Here is a 12968-nt window from a genome sequence, read left to right as displayed (position 1 = left end):
AGTTTCACCTTTTGCTCATTGATCTACAACTTGGTAATTCATTTCCTCTAGTTATAACCTTATATTTATTAGAACACCTAATACCTTATTGTTGAAAGTATGCACTGGAAATTCGTAGTGTTATAGTTCTGACAATGTAATCTATTCATTGTTGCAAGAATATAGAAAAGGAGGACAAATTGTTTAATAGCTTATTACTCAAAGATGCATTTCAGGAAGACTTGGAGTAAAGATGAATGGATGTAACTAGGAGGAAAATGTGGATTGTGACTATAAAGCTAAGGATCTTGTAAAAGAGGAATTATCTGTTTAATGATCTCCTGTGGGATGTGATAAGCTCTCATCTGCAGGTCTGTAAAACTCCACTGGACAAAGAACTGATGGCAGAGAACAGCTCTGCATGGTCTGAGTAAAGGAGCAATCAGGTTGGTCTGTTGTTATTTTCCGTGCTGCTCAATCCCATAACTGGAGCATATTCCTCTCTTACAAAGAGCAGCCACTGTTTTCAGTTCTGTGGGTGATTAAAACCTGACAGCATGGCTTGGCTGCCTTAACTCCTATGGAATTTAATGGAAATTGAATCTGTTAATCAGATCTTGAATCTGAAGTACATCAACAGTTCTGGTTACCTCCTCCAGTTGTGGTTTCTGATCTTGCTGTAAGGATGGGGTAGTCTGAGTAATTTCTGTAGTCATGAGCTGTACTGTGTTCAAACATTAATTACTTTTTCCCAAGATTGAAAAATGCAGATAGAAAACAGTAATAAAATTTACTTCAAATTATTTGTAGCAGATGTAAAGTCTGTTTATGCATTTTTTTGTGCTTTGTTTGTGTAGAGGCAGAAGTGCTCAGACTTTGTCTTGACCCCTCCTTTGACTGAAACTGACACACAATAGAGAGGAAGTGGATTTTATGAGTTTATTCTTAGTGGCTGTTGACACTTGACTTATATACATATAAAATGTTATTTAATTGCTCTATTTGGGTATTTTTATTTCCTAAATGGTTTTTAATGTTGTAGAGAACCAAAGATAACACAACTTTAAGTATATACATTAGAAGCTGACTTTTGTACTTTTGTGCTGTGTATCTACATCACAGGCTGACAGAGTTTAAAAAAAAAATTTCAATCAATGCATGGTGAAGCTACAGTTTAGAACTTTGTAGACAGCACTTTAAAAATAAAAAATAAAAAGCACCTAGAGCATATATTGCTACTAGGATGTCAGAATCCTCCTGCAAAACAGAACGCAGGTCAGATATATTAGCCAGATGTTCAGATGAGCTCTGTTCTCTATCTTAGCAGTAGCTGCTCAGGGTTATCAATTTTGTTTGGCTTTTGGCATAAAGGGACTTGGCAAAACATTTCAGATTTCAGCCATTATGACTGTCTTATGAGGTATCAAACTCATCTTCCACAGAGAGGGAACTCTGCCTTCTATTTTGACCTAGAGAGAGAGATCGGACTGTGCTTTTACTGATAGACTGAGATCTATAGGAGACTATCACCCAAACTGTGCATCTCTTACCTTTTAAAAACAGAGATGAGAGTTAAAGTTTCATAGGTCTGGAGGGAGCAGCAGTTTGTGTTTCAGTCTATTGCAACCTGTCTGTGTGCCTAATTCTCTGGCATATCTGAGCAGGGCAGAAAGTGCAGTGTGCTTTTACTTTTGAGTGTCGGTGTGTAAGAAAGGGTAACCTCAAAAATATTTGGGAGCTTTATGATACAGCAATGCAGGCAACAGGATGAAATCCTAGAATGCCTTTTCTAGCCATGTCAGGAAGGGGAGCGTGCCATTCATCCTTAAGCCTAGGTTACACTTAATCCTATGTTCACTGCTAAATTGATGTCTAAGTAAATAGTTTTACTATTGGGACTAGAGGAGACATGAGAGTCAGATTACACTTTATCATGGAATTTGATATGAAATCCATACTTTGTTGCTTGGACAGTGAGATGGATGTTTGTGGTAGTAATATAAGATGATGTTTGTAGGAGTGGTATATGTCACAGGACTGCCCTGGGTCAGATGGCATTTTAAATATGTTACACGTGGGCTTTGATCAAGGACCACCTGGCCATGTGTGGCAGTAGAGAACCAGGATACTTTCTGAAGGCCAAACTTTCTGCTTTACAGCCTGTCATTGCAGCAAGAAATGTTTTCCCAGGTTATGGTTTCACTATTAGTAATACTGGATCACCCAGCATTACTAATTCAACTAGGGTATCACATGGATTCACACTTTACTCCTGTCTGTTTAGCCAGAGCAGGCAGTATGTTGGTTGAGTTCGCTCTGTGTCTTTATACCATTTGTGTAAGGACCAGAAATAACTCAATGTGGCACACAGCCTACCAGGACAGAGGTAGTTTTCCATAGCAGTTAGAACAAACTTGAGCTTCCTGGGGTCAGTTTGAACTACTGCAGTCATTTGCCTATTAGTGCGTGTTCATGGTACAGAGTAGATGTTTAAAACCAGGCTTACTGTCTAATTTGGCCGTGACTTTAGCAAAATCCCAGTTTGTGCTTCTGACTAGAGTTCTTATTCAACTGGGACATTCCCACTGGGATTTCCCATTGGACAGCTGTGCCACGCAAGGCATTTTGTATGTTTTTTGTTTTTGTTATAGTGCCATTGATTCAAGGCTGTCATAATAATTCTAAACCCTAAGGTAAAGAGAAAACTATTTGTTTATCCCTTTACCCCTTCCATGGCTTGTTTAGAACTTGCTTTGGGGTTTGAAAAACTGCTTTTGTACGTAATTAGCTTGTGTATTCCTGGCGTAATGCTCTTAGAGGCAGCAATGTGGCACCAGGCAGGACTTGTCAAGGCTCTGGAGGCAAGATAGTCTCATTAGCACCAAGCTCTGTCTGGTTAGCCATTTAATGAACCACACTGTTCTAGGTAGACAAACCCTTATGTCAGTAAGATAAGCAACTAAGCTTAATTTCGAGTAGTTTTTTTTTTTTAAGGTTTGATATTTTTACTGGAAAAATACAAGTGTATGGAGCCTTGCCTGATGCTGCTTCTGTTTCCACTGCTCAAAGAATGCAACTGGCCTGTTTGTAATTTCTGCTTCAGCTTAAAGCCAACATGAACACATTTTCAAGGATTTATGATGCTGTGTTAAGCTAAGCTTTCTGACATAATCACGTAATTAAATATCTAGTTCTTTCATGGAGCTGTAATTAAATATTGGGTCTCTCTGAGGAGCCAGAAGAGAAGGAAAACACGGAAGGGGAGTAATTGCCAGTGAGTCACCCCTGAGGGGAGAAATCCAGGCCCTGAGTCTCAGCCCAGGGATTTCTCACAGGGCTGGTGAGGGGGTGGGAAGACTTGGGGTGACAAGGTTAAGTCGGTGACTGCGGGGTGATGTGGGCCTTGGGGAGCCCAGGCAGGTGATGGCTGGCTCACAGCCACACAGTGCCAGGTGGGTGACAACACAGCCTCCTCTGAGCTGACAGAAATGCTCGGGGAGAGCTGAGGAGAAACCTGAAATGGGCCGTAGCCTGAAGATGTTATACTTTCCCTGGCTGACAGCCTCAGTCTGGAGATCGGCCAGGGAGGACGAGAATGGGGCCCTTGGGGTCCAAAGATATTAACAAAATAAATAACCCCGACTGCAGCTCCCCCTCCTCTCCCCTCAACACATTCCGTGCAGGAGCCAGGAGCACCCTTCCTATCCCACCGCCTCCTGAGGTAAATCAGGCACACCGCGTCTGCTTTGTATTATTAGAAAAGGGAAATGAAAAAAAACAATGTAAACGCTCTTAGAATTGCTGCGGAAACTGGATATAACCAGGTTATTCAAAGGGAAAAAAATTCAGCCATCCATATATGCCAAGTTTGCTTTCACATCTGCTAATTGTAAGGGGATGATTGTAAAATGGGTGGTTGTGGTGGAGGGCCTGGTTCGGCACAGAGGCAGCTGCTGTGGCAGCAGGACTGGCGCTCGGCGGCTGTGCCCTGCAGAGCTGTGAGGCTTTAAACCATGAGATGAAATGAGCAGTGTTTTAAAATCTTTAAAGAACAGACAATGTTACTGGCATTCCTGTTATGACATTGGATCGGGAGGTGTTAGCTGACAGGCTGAGCATGAGCCAGCAGTGTGCCTGGGTGGCACTGGAGGTCGTGGTCTGGAGTGGTCGCAGGCATGGCTTGCTTGGATGAGGTGATCTTAGTGATCTTTCCAACCTTGATGATTCTGTGATTGTATTGTGTTATAATGCTTTTATGTTACTATTGTGTCATCCTTCATCTTTTTAATGTCCTATCATCCTTTTAATGTAAAACAGCTGGTCTTTTGCCTCTGAAAACCTTTGTTATTTTAGTCGGCGTTCAACCTTTAGCTTAAAATCAAGACAAGTCTTGTTTTGCTCTGCTTCCTCAAGTGAATGTCAGATGATTAGTTGTATAGAGCTGTCACCCCCTTCTTACTGAAGTGGTGATTTTTGGTAGGAAATCATTCAGTCATCAATTCAAAATACTTTGTTCAAGTTTCTTGATTCTAGGCTTCCAATAATTTCATCTCATAAGAAATACAGTATTGTCATTGTCTGCTATTATATTAGGAGTTTTACAATAGTTGAAACTTGTATTTTTGTAGGTTTTTAATTTTACTGTATTTAATTTTCAATATTCTACCCCCTGAATCTATGATATGCGGCACTTTTGTCTATTTGTAAGGTGATCTTTCTGAGGCACAGAAAGATATTTAACATCTCTTTTAGAAGTAAAACCTTTTCTTCTTTTGACAATTAAAAAGAACCCAAGGCTTCTTAAGGAGGAAAAAAATCTGCCACTCCTCATGATTTTCTGTTTGGAAGCTGTTTTCATTTTTACTGCTTTGAATTGTCAATATTGAAAGTAACTAGAGCAAAAGATGAAAGCATTCTGTTCCTGCTCGAATAAATTCTAAAGACGTTTAGATTTTCTAAGTTTTTTTTTTTTTTTTAATTTAAGTCAGTAAGTTCTTTTTATGTGATGAGTACTTTCAGTGAGTTGCATAGATGTTTTTCTAGTAGGAGCTTTTTCTGTAAACTTTGTCAGCAGAATAATAATTAAAATGTAAATAAATACTAAATAACGGGAAGACCTTGTGTGCTTTCTCTGTAACAGAATATGAACAGAATATGACAGTTTAAATAAGAAATGGTAAAAAGTAGCCTTTAACATTTTCTTGAACTGCTGTGCCCCAAATTTTAATGTACAAGGCCATTATCAAATTATGACTCAATCCTCCTTCTTAACATCTTTCAGTATGCATATCTTAAGCAAGTTTACATACATGTAAGGCATTTGGCAGCATTTGAATGAAATACATTAATTTCATCCTTTCGTGAGTTTCTGTACTTCTTGCATTGCAGAGTACTTGGGGAGCATGAGTATTTTCATAGATATCTCTGACATCTGTTTTTAATATTCTAACATCTTTCTTCCGTGTACATTTGATAGACAACATACTTTTGGCAGTCTCTGTTATTAGAATTGCCAAAATGTTGATATTAATCTGAGTGACTTGGTTTTTAATGAGTGCAAGCCAGAATGAGCCTTTTCAGAGATTCATCTTTGGAACCAAGTTATTTCTAGGAAGCCAAATGTTTCAACATTCTTTTTAGGCAATCAGAAATAGATTTATATTAGAATAAGCAAATGATTTCTGTTCACGAGCAGTCATTCAAATATATCCGTTCCTTTTTCTCTATTTCTAATCCATGTATTTTTAGATACAAGACTGTTAGAACTCTGTCCAAGTGCCAGGCCAGAGGATTTTGTTTCACTGCAAACTTACCCCTCCTAAATGCCCATTTAAAGGGGATTGTTATGAATGTATACAGGGTATTTCATTAAAAGATTTTCAGAGACTTATGTGTTACAGTGAGGAGCACTGTGCTGGTTTTAAATATCTGACTACCGAGTGAAAGGCACAGCCTTGAGTTGAGCGCCAGGGTTACTTATGTGATGGGTGAGAAATCCTCTCTGAAGGTGCCATGCAAACACCAAACGACACTAGAAAACAAAAAGGGGGCCAGTATGGAAGTACCTCCAGGTACTCCGCATTTGCAGTTTAGTTCTGGACAGGAGAAAAGTTAAGTGACTCATTTCTTTGAATTGTGCCATCAAATGTTGGTTAGTCTGCTGGAATTTAATCCCTTCGTGGCAGAGCCCTTATTCCGCTCATCTGTTTTTTGTATGTCTCTGAAGAGTTCATTAACCATAGACAGATAAGCTATTCTGTACAGATGTAAACTTATCTTCACCTAGGGAAACTATTCTCAAGGCTGTCAAGCCTTGGAGATGGCAAACATGGCCTGCATTTCTAGCCTGTCTGAGGAGTGGAAGGGAAAGACTAGGTTTCAGTCTCTCATTGAAGGGTTGTTCAGTGTCTCATTGAAGGTTGGACAACCTATAAAAACTAACTTTTTCTATTCTAGAATGATGTGGATGCTTCTGCTTTTTGTGAAGAGGTCGGTATGAGCAAGGAGAGTGTACACTGGATCAGGTGGAAGTGATGACTGCATGAATCCTGATGGACCCAGGAAAAGTAAGTGTTGAGTTGCTTAGTGCTCACAAGACTGTGATGTATCTGAATGCACAGAGATGCCAAGCTGTAGGTACCCAAGAAAGTTTAAAAATACAGTTTTGCACTACAACTTGTAATGTATGAGCAATACCCCAAAGCAGAACTTCAGTGTTAGCTGGATGTGTCTCAGCTTTATCCATTGGACCTACTCACGTATCAGAGTTGGGATTTAGCTTTGTGTGACCAAGAATGACTACTGAGACTTAAGCATCAGCTATGTGAGCCAAGGATCTTACTTTGTGTTTATATCTGCAGCATAGGAAGTTTCGCACGAATGTGCGTAAGAACTTCTTCACGGTGAGGGTGACGGAGCACTGGAACAGGCTGCCCAGGGAGGTTGTGGAGTCTCCTTCTCTGGAGATATTCAAGTCTCGCCTGGACGCCTACCTGTGCGACCTGGTATAGGGAACCTGCTTTGGCAGGGGGGTTGGTCTCGATGATCTCTAGAGGTCCCTTCCAACCCCTACAATTCTGTGATTCTGTGATTCTGTGATTCTGTGATCTGTTGCAGAATCTGCAGGAACAAGTGAAAAGTCCATGCAGATACTGAAATCCTGTCCTCATCAAGGTAAGGGCATCACATAATAAATTCATCACAGATCAAAACTTGTAAAACAATATTTAATTTTGACTTTTGCGGTTGTTTGTATTATTGCAAAAAGCAAATTAACTAAGCTGCTTTATTGACAAGATTTTCTTACAAATATTTATTGGTCAAACTAGTTTTTATTAATAATACTGTAAATTCAGTATAACTTCAGCAGTGAGAAATTTTTCCAGAAGTGGAGAAACACAAATCCACTCAATCATCATCAGCCCCAATTCATTCCCACTAAACTTTATAAGTTGTTTCCTTTATTTAAAATTTTACTTTCATAACTTAGTTTTGCTGTTACTGAACTGAGATATGCAGATCTTTCCTGCTAACTTTGTTGGAATGAAATCTCTATGGTAATGGTTATTGTTCTGTGGTTATAAGAATGGCAATAAATTCTTTGTTCTGCATGGAGAATGAATGTACTTTAGAATCCATCAAATACTAGCAAAATGTTTGTCTGGACTATCTGAAAAGTGTAACTGCTATATGTCATGTGAGATCAGAATGTCTCAGAATTATTTTGCTTATCCTTGTCTTAGTTGATATTTTTTTTTATCCCTGCCATCGCCTAGCTAGATTACCCATTTCCTATAGGAAACAAGTTAATATTCAATATTATTTGTGCAACATAGAGCAGAATATTGGATATAAGAATCCATGTGGATTTGTCTTCAGCTGCCACAACTTGAGGGCAGTGAGCATGAGTTAGATTGTGCATCCTGGCGTACCTGGTGCTGTATGTCAGTGCGGTCAATCAGGCTTTTGGAACTGTATGTCTGCAGTATTTATATAAGGGATACATCTATCCTCTGAATGTCCCTTATGTTTCCTTTTAAAATTTCCTGTAACATCTTGGTTGAGTCAGTTTATAAGAAACCACTGAGTATTGATAAAAGGAGAAAAATAAATCTGCAAGCATGCGTAGAAATGCAGCTGAAAACTGCAAGTGACAAAAGCAATTAAGGGACCAGGTCTCCCTCTATCCCTTTGCTAGTGTGTGTAATTTCACTTTCTCTCAGTAGATGTCAGCAACACTACAAACTTGCCCAGTTTAAGGCTTGGAGAGACCTGTTTACAATTTTAATTAGTTTTCCTTCTTCAGTTTTACAAAAGAATAGCTGATCTAAACCAGTGGAATCCATTGGCCTCTGAGACAGGATTAGAGGTTGTTTTCAGAATCTTAGAATAATATTATATTCTCAGTGATGCAGAACTCATATAGAACTTAGTAGAAAGGGCTTATTGCTACATTTTTAGAATTTTCTGAACATGTACCTCACATTTGCCCTACAGGCAAATGTGAAGTAATATAAGATGTCTAATATTTTGCTTCTTTCTGTGAAGTAAATCAAAACCGTGGGAATGTTTTCATATAATTTGATTTACTCCTGTCTCCTACAATACATCTTCAACTCTGTTCAATTAACTGCTCTGCCTGCTACAAGAAAGGGGCGCAATCATATTCTGAGTGAAAGCAATGGCAAATGTTCTGTTGGCTCTTCTGGGAGTTGTGTCAGTCCCAGAGGAGTTCACAACCACAAAGGAAGGATGTGGAAGGAAGTTTGTTAATAGCGTTGTATGTGCGTGTGTGTGGCAGGGAGAGGGATTATTTATTACTTTGTGTAAGGGGCATTCATTTTGCCTCATGTTGTAAAATAAGCACAAGTGTTTCAAAATCATCTTGTACGTGAAATGAGGACCAGAGAATAAACATCTTTGTGTTTATTTGGTTAGAGATGAAGAAATGTTATCTTCTGAGTCTCACAGGAGGGTCTTTTCCTTCATCTGATTTCTAGCAGAAATCATTAACTTTTTTTAATATTATACTGGATATTTGTGAAGCGTAACAGATCTGCACTTTTGGAAATTAAGATCATAATCTCAGAAGCAGGGCCAGCTAGAAAAGCAGCAGTGAGCATCTCTTCTCGTGTCTGTAATAATCTCGTTGGTGAGAGCACCACAATGAGCAGTGCTAGGAATTAGGGATTGTTCAGGCACAGGCAGCAGCAGAGAGGTTTCATGTGGTATTCAGCTGTCTGTACGTAGGGAAATGGGTTGTGACTCTTATCGTGGTTACACTGTGCCTACGTGCTGTAGCCAGAAAGATCTGATGATCTCCAGAGCTGAATTCGTCTTACCAGAGGCCACAACAAAGTTTTTGGAGGGGAATCAGGTGGAGTAATTACAGCTTTTAGCTAAGGAGATAATGGGCTCTGCTCCTCAACCTGTGTTGACCTGTGAACAGCAACACTGAATAAGTATCACACTGCTGGCAACATTAAATTTTTTATTTTCATGTCCTCCTTAGAACATTTTAATTTCCTGTGTTACAAGCAATATTACAATGTGTTGCCTTCAAGCCATAGGTTGTGAGCCACTGTGTCATAATATTCCCTTTGTTCTTTTTCCTGGAATTCTCTCTCTTCCCATTATCTGCCCTTTTTGATGTCCTTTCCTTCAGTGTCCTCTCCTGCTGTGCTATCTTGTGTTCCTATACTTATCAAATGGTCCCTGATCTTTTCCTGCTTGCTGATTCACCCAGCTGATATCAATCCTTTTCTCAGCTGCACTTTTCTCTTAACTCCATTGGAGTGAGTTCAGAAATGCATGCCTGCCAGAGAGCATTGCCAAAGGAAAAATTACCAGTTTTAGGGAGAGCCAATGGAGTTTTGGGCCCCAAGATGGGAGCAGTGATGGGTAGGTGGAGCAGTTTGAGCATGGCATACATGACAAGGTGGCAGCAACATGGAGCAAATTTTACAGAGAGGTAACTGTTTAACACGCACTTGGGAACTAAATCAAATGACCCCGAAGTAATCCTGTTGTGCAGCATCCACCATTGTTCTATGCTCCCTTCTTACTTGCTTAGCCAGCAAGGAGGAGGCCAGGAGGAAGCTGGTGGCTTTGACTTCCTCCCTAACTCCTCTGACTATTCTTGCTGGATTTTTTTTTTTTTTTTTGCCACTGCTTTTCAACTGCTGAGCAAGTCTGTTTCTTGGTTGGTGGTTTTTTTTTTTTTTTGTGTGTGTGTGTGTGTGTGTGTGTATCATATGAAAGAGAGAATTCTGAATCTGCTTGACAGAGTGTTACATTTGTAGAGTTAATCTTTACCACTTACCCCAAACTGAAACTGAAAGCAAATGGAAAGATCATACCTAGTGTCTGTGTAAAAGGATTGAGGAAAATGTCTGCCAAGTTCTTTCCAGGGTTGCGTGTTGCTGCTAAATATCTGAACTTACATCTGAGCGTATCAGAGGGTAATGAGCTAAACATGTTTATATGTGAAATTAGTTGAGAGTTTCTTCTGTGTTACAGGAAATGTATGCAAAGTTGTGTGCAAATCATTAATGTGAGTTACCCCAGATTATAAAACAAAACTTGAGCAATTCAGCAGCAGGGTGACAGGAAATCTTCCATCTTCAGAACTGTGCATCATGACAGAATCACAAGTACTAGAACAGCGTGGTGCTGAGCACACAATAATAGGATTTATTCACGTAGCTCTCCTAAAAAATCTTCTGGAAGATGATCTTTTTAGCATGGACTTGGGCACACAATCATAATGTTGGATAATTTAGGATGGTAAGCAGTTGATGCTTAAATCACAGTAAGAGGAAAAGCTGAGTGTTTCCAGCTTTATACATGGCGTCTCTTCTTTCAAGATGTTTGACTTAGTTTAACTTTGTGCTTGTGACAACATCTTCAAGTTATGATTACCATGATAGTAGACTGGTTTAGCTGGAAGGGAAGGTGGTGGCAGGTCTGAGTTTTCCTTTAAACACAATTTCACTGGAAGGAATGACATAAGTTTTTATTAATGCTAACAATTGAGTATAACTTCAAAGCAAGGTTTAACGTATTATACAGTTGCATAACTAAATATGAAAATTAAGACCATGAGTCTTTCTGCATGTGCACTATTTCCTGAATCTGGTTTTCAGGCCTTATGTACATCAACAATAATGGACCAATATAGCCAAATTTGCTTCCACAGCTGCTGGCCTTAGTTCCCTGGGCCTCCTGTGTTCTGCAGCTGTGAAGGCTATTCCCTGCTCTGAAAGAATCTCCCCTCTCCTGTGGCTGGAAATGCTGAATGAGACATCCTGTAACACCCTGTTCAGAGGGACAGGGCTGACAGCTGAAGGCCACCCTTGGCATTTTACTCTTTGTAGGTAATGGCAGATGGTGCATAAGCATGAGCAAGGAACCCTTTACATCCTAAAATAAGAGGGGAGATTTCTGGGGAGTCGTCATAAGAGTTAATTGCCAAAAGGTCTTGGTGCTGGTTCTGCTCCAGAGAGAGGAAAGAGGAATGATATTAAGCAGAGGTTTAAAGAATAAATAATCTGGCATATTAGAGTATTGCGACATCTTATGCAAGAGCAAGAAGCACGTTGTTGCACATACACCAAAAGTAAGCCCAGGAGAACTGCTGAATAAAATGTTTCTTACGGAGCCGCACAAAACTTGCCTAGTTTCAGGTTTTGTTCTAAACTTAGTCATAAAACTGTAAGTTTCACATAAATTCCTTCATTTGCATCCTTCAAGTGACTGGAAGCCCGCTCATGATTTTGCAAAAGAAGTTCATTGGTTTCAAGTGCGTTTTGATTTGAGCTTTTTTTTTGTTCAAACTTGGAACTCAGAGTGAAATTCAAGGGGTGCAAAAAATGCTTATGTGGAAAAATAAAAAGTTCACAAGAACCTGTGCAAACCAAATGTACTGAATTTCCTGCAGCTCAGGCTCTGTCCGTTTACACACATCATCTTAGTTTTCTCCCCTTTCTAATTTGACTGGAAATGGTAGCTGTCAAGAGCACTACAGCAGAAGAACTGTGATGTCTTTCCACAGTCAACTCCTGTCCTTATGAGACAGCAATTCATTTAACCCAAATTTGTCTTCAAACATCCAAACCTTCATCAACAAGGTGAGAGCAGTTTAATCTCTGTTGATAACGTGAGGCTGAAGAAATAAGGCGTATTTGAAGCAGGGAAAAGTTTTAGTAACTGAGCTGTAACAAATGGGTAATGACAAAGAGAGCTAGGTGGTGTGGTGGGAAACCAGAAGAATTATGAGGTTTTATCTGATTTCCATCCCTGCAGCACTTTTTCTTGGGAAACAGAAACAAAGTGTGCCTCATTATTGCATGAAATAAATAAAACCAAACCAGAATGTTGTGGTGACTTCTTGATCTGTATAGCACACAAAGCTAAAACCACCACATGCAAAAACGATCATAAAAAGCGTGAGTACAAGCTGAAGGGTTGGTGGTGCACACAGCTCACAAGTCTCAGCACGGCTGACCTCTTGGGAACTGATAGGAAGTCCTGGCTCTGCTTGAGTCAATGGGAATTTTGCTGAGTACTTTGGGGAAACTGGAACTTCACAGCATAATCCATGTTGTGCAAAATATTGTTTTTGACTGTTAAACACTGTGAAATCACATAGGTAGGCAAATATGCGTTTGTAGCGCTCTGGGTCTTCCATTTAGCAAGAATGGGAAATTCAAGGCTATTCTATATCTAGCTAGGCTCCTCTTAATAATATCCTATCTTAGCATGAAAATTGAATACATAAATGTAGAGCTGACATGGCTGTGAATGATCTTATGTTGTGCATTCTGCATGTTTGTACATGCTGTTCCCTCCCTTTGTCTGTGTGTCATCTTAAACTGCTTCAGTGCATTCAGGCTTTGGTAACATTGGGAGGAAGGGGTTCTGATCATGTCTGATCTGCTGGCACTAACGTCTCTTTCTGTTAGTATTTGGGCCTAAAGTGGCAGTTATGA

At 39.7% G+C, this 12968-nt stretch overlaps 1 long non-coding RNA gene across 1 annotated transcript in view; it reads left to right on the top strand.

The window, feature by feature from the left end:
• The first annotated feature begins 6441 nt into the window (after nucleotides 1-6441).
• Nucleotides 6442-12968, top strand: part of LOC146543543 (uncharacterized) — a 106109-nt gene continuing 99582 nt past the window's right edge. The window contains exons 1-2 of the long non-coding RNA XR_014885758.1: nucleotides 6442-6545; nucleotides 7096-7152. This is a non-coding gene — a long non-coding RNA (uncharacterized LOC146543543). The remainder of the gene's footprint in view (nucleotides 6546-7095; nucleotides 7153-12968) is intronic.

The sequence above is a fragment of the Meleagris gallopavo genome, chromosome 12 (genome assembly GCF_905368555.1).
Source record: "Meleagris gallopavo chromosome 12, MGAL_WU_HG_1.1, whole genome shotgun sequence".
NCBI lineage: Eukaryota > Metazoa > Chordata > Aves > Galliformes > Phasianidae > Meleagris > Meleagris gallopavo.
The sequence above is the reverse complement of the archived record's forward strand: the minus strand, read 5'-3'. Positions and strand labels throughout refer to the sequence as shown.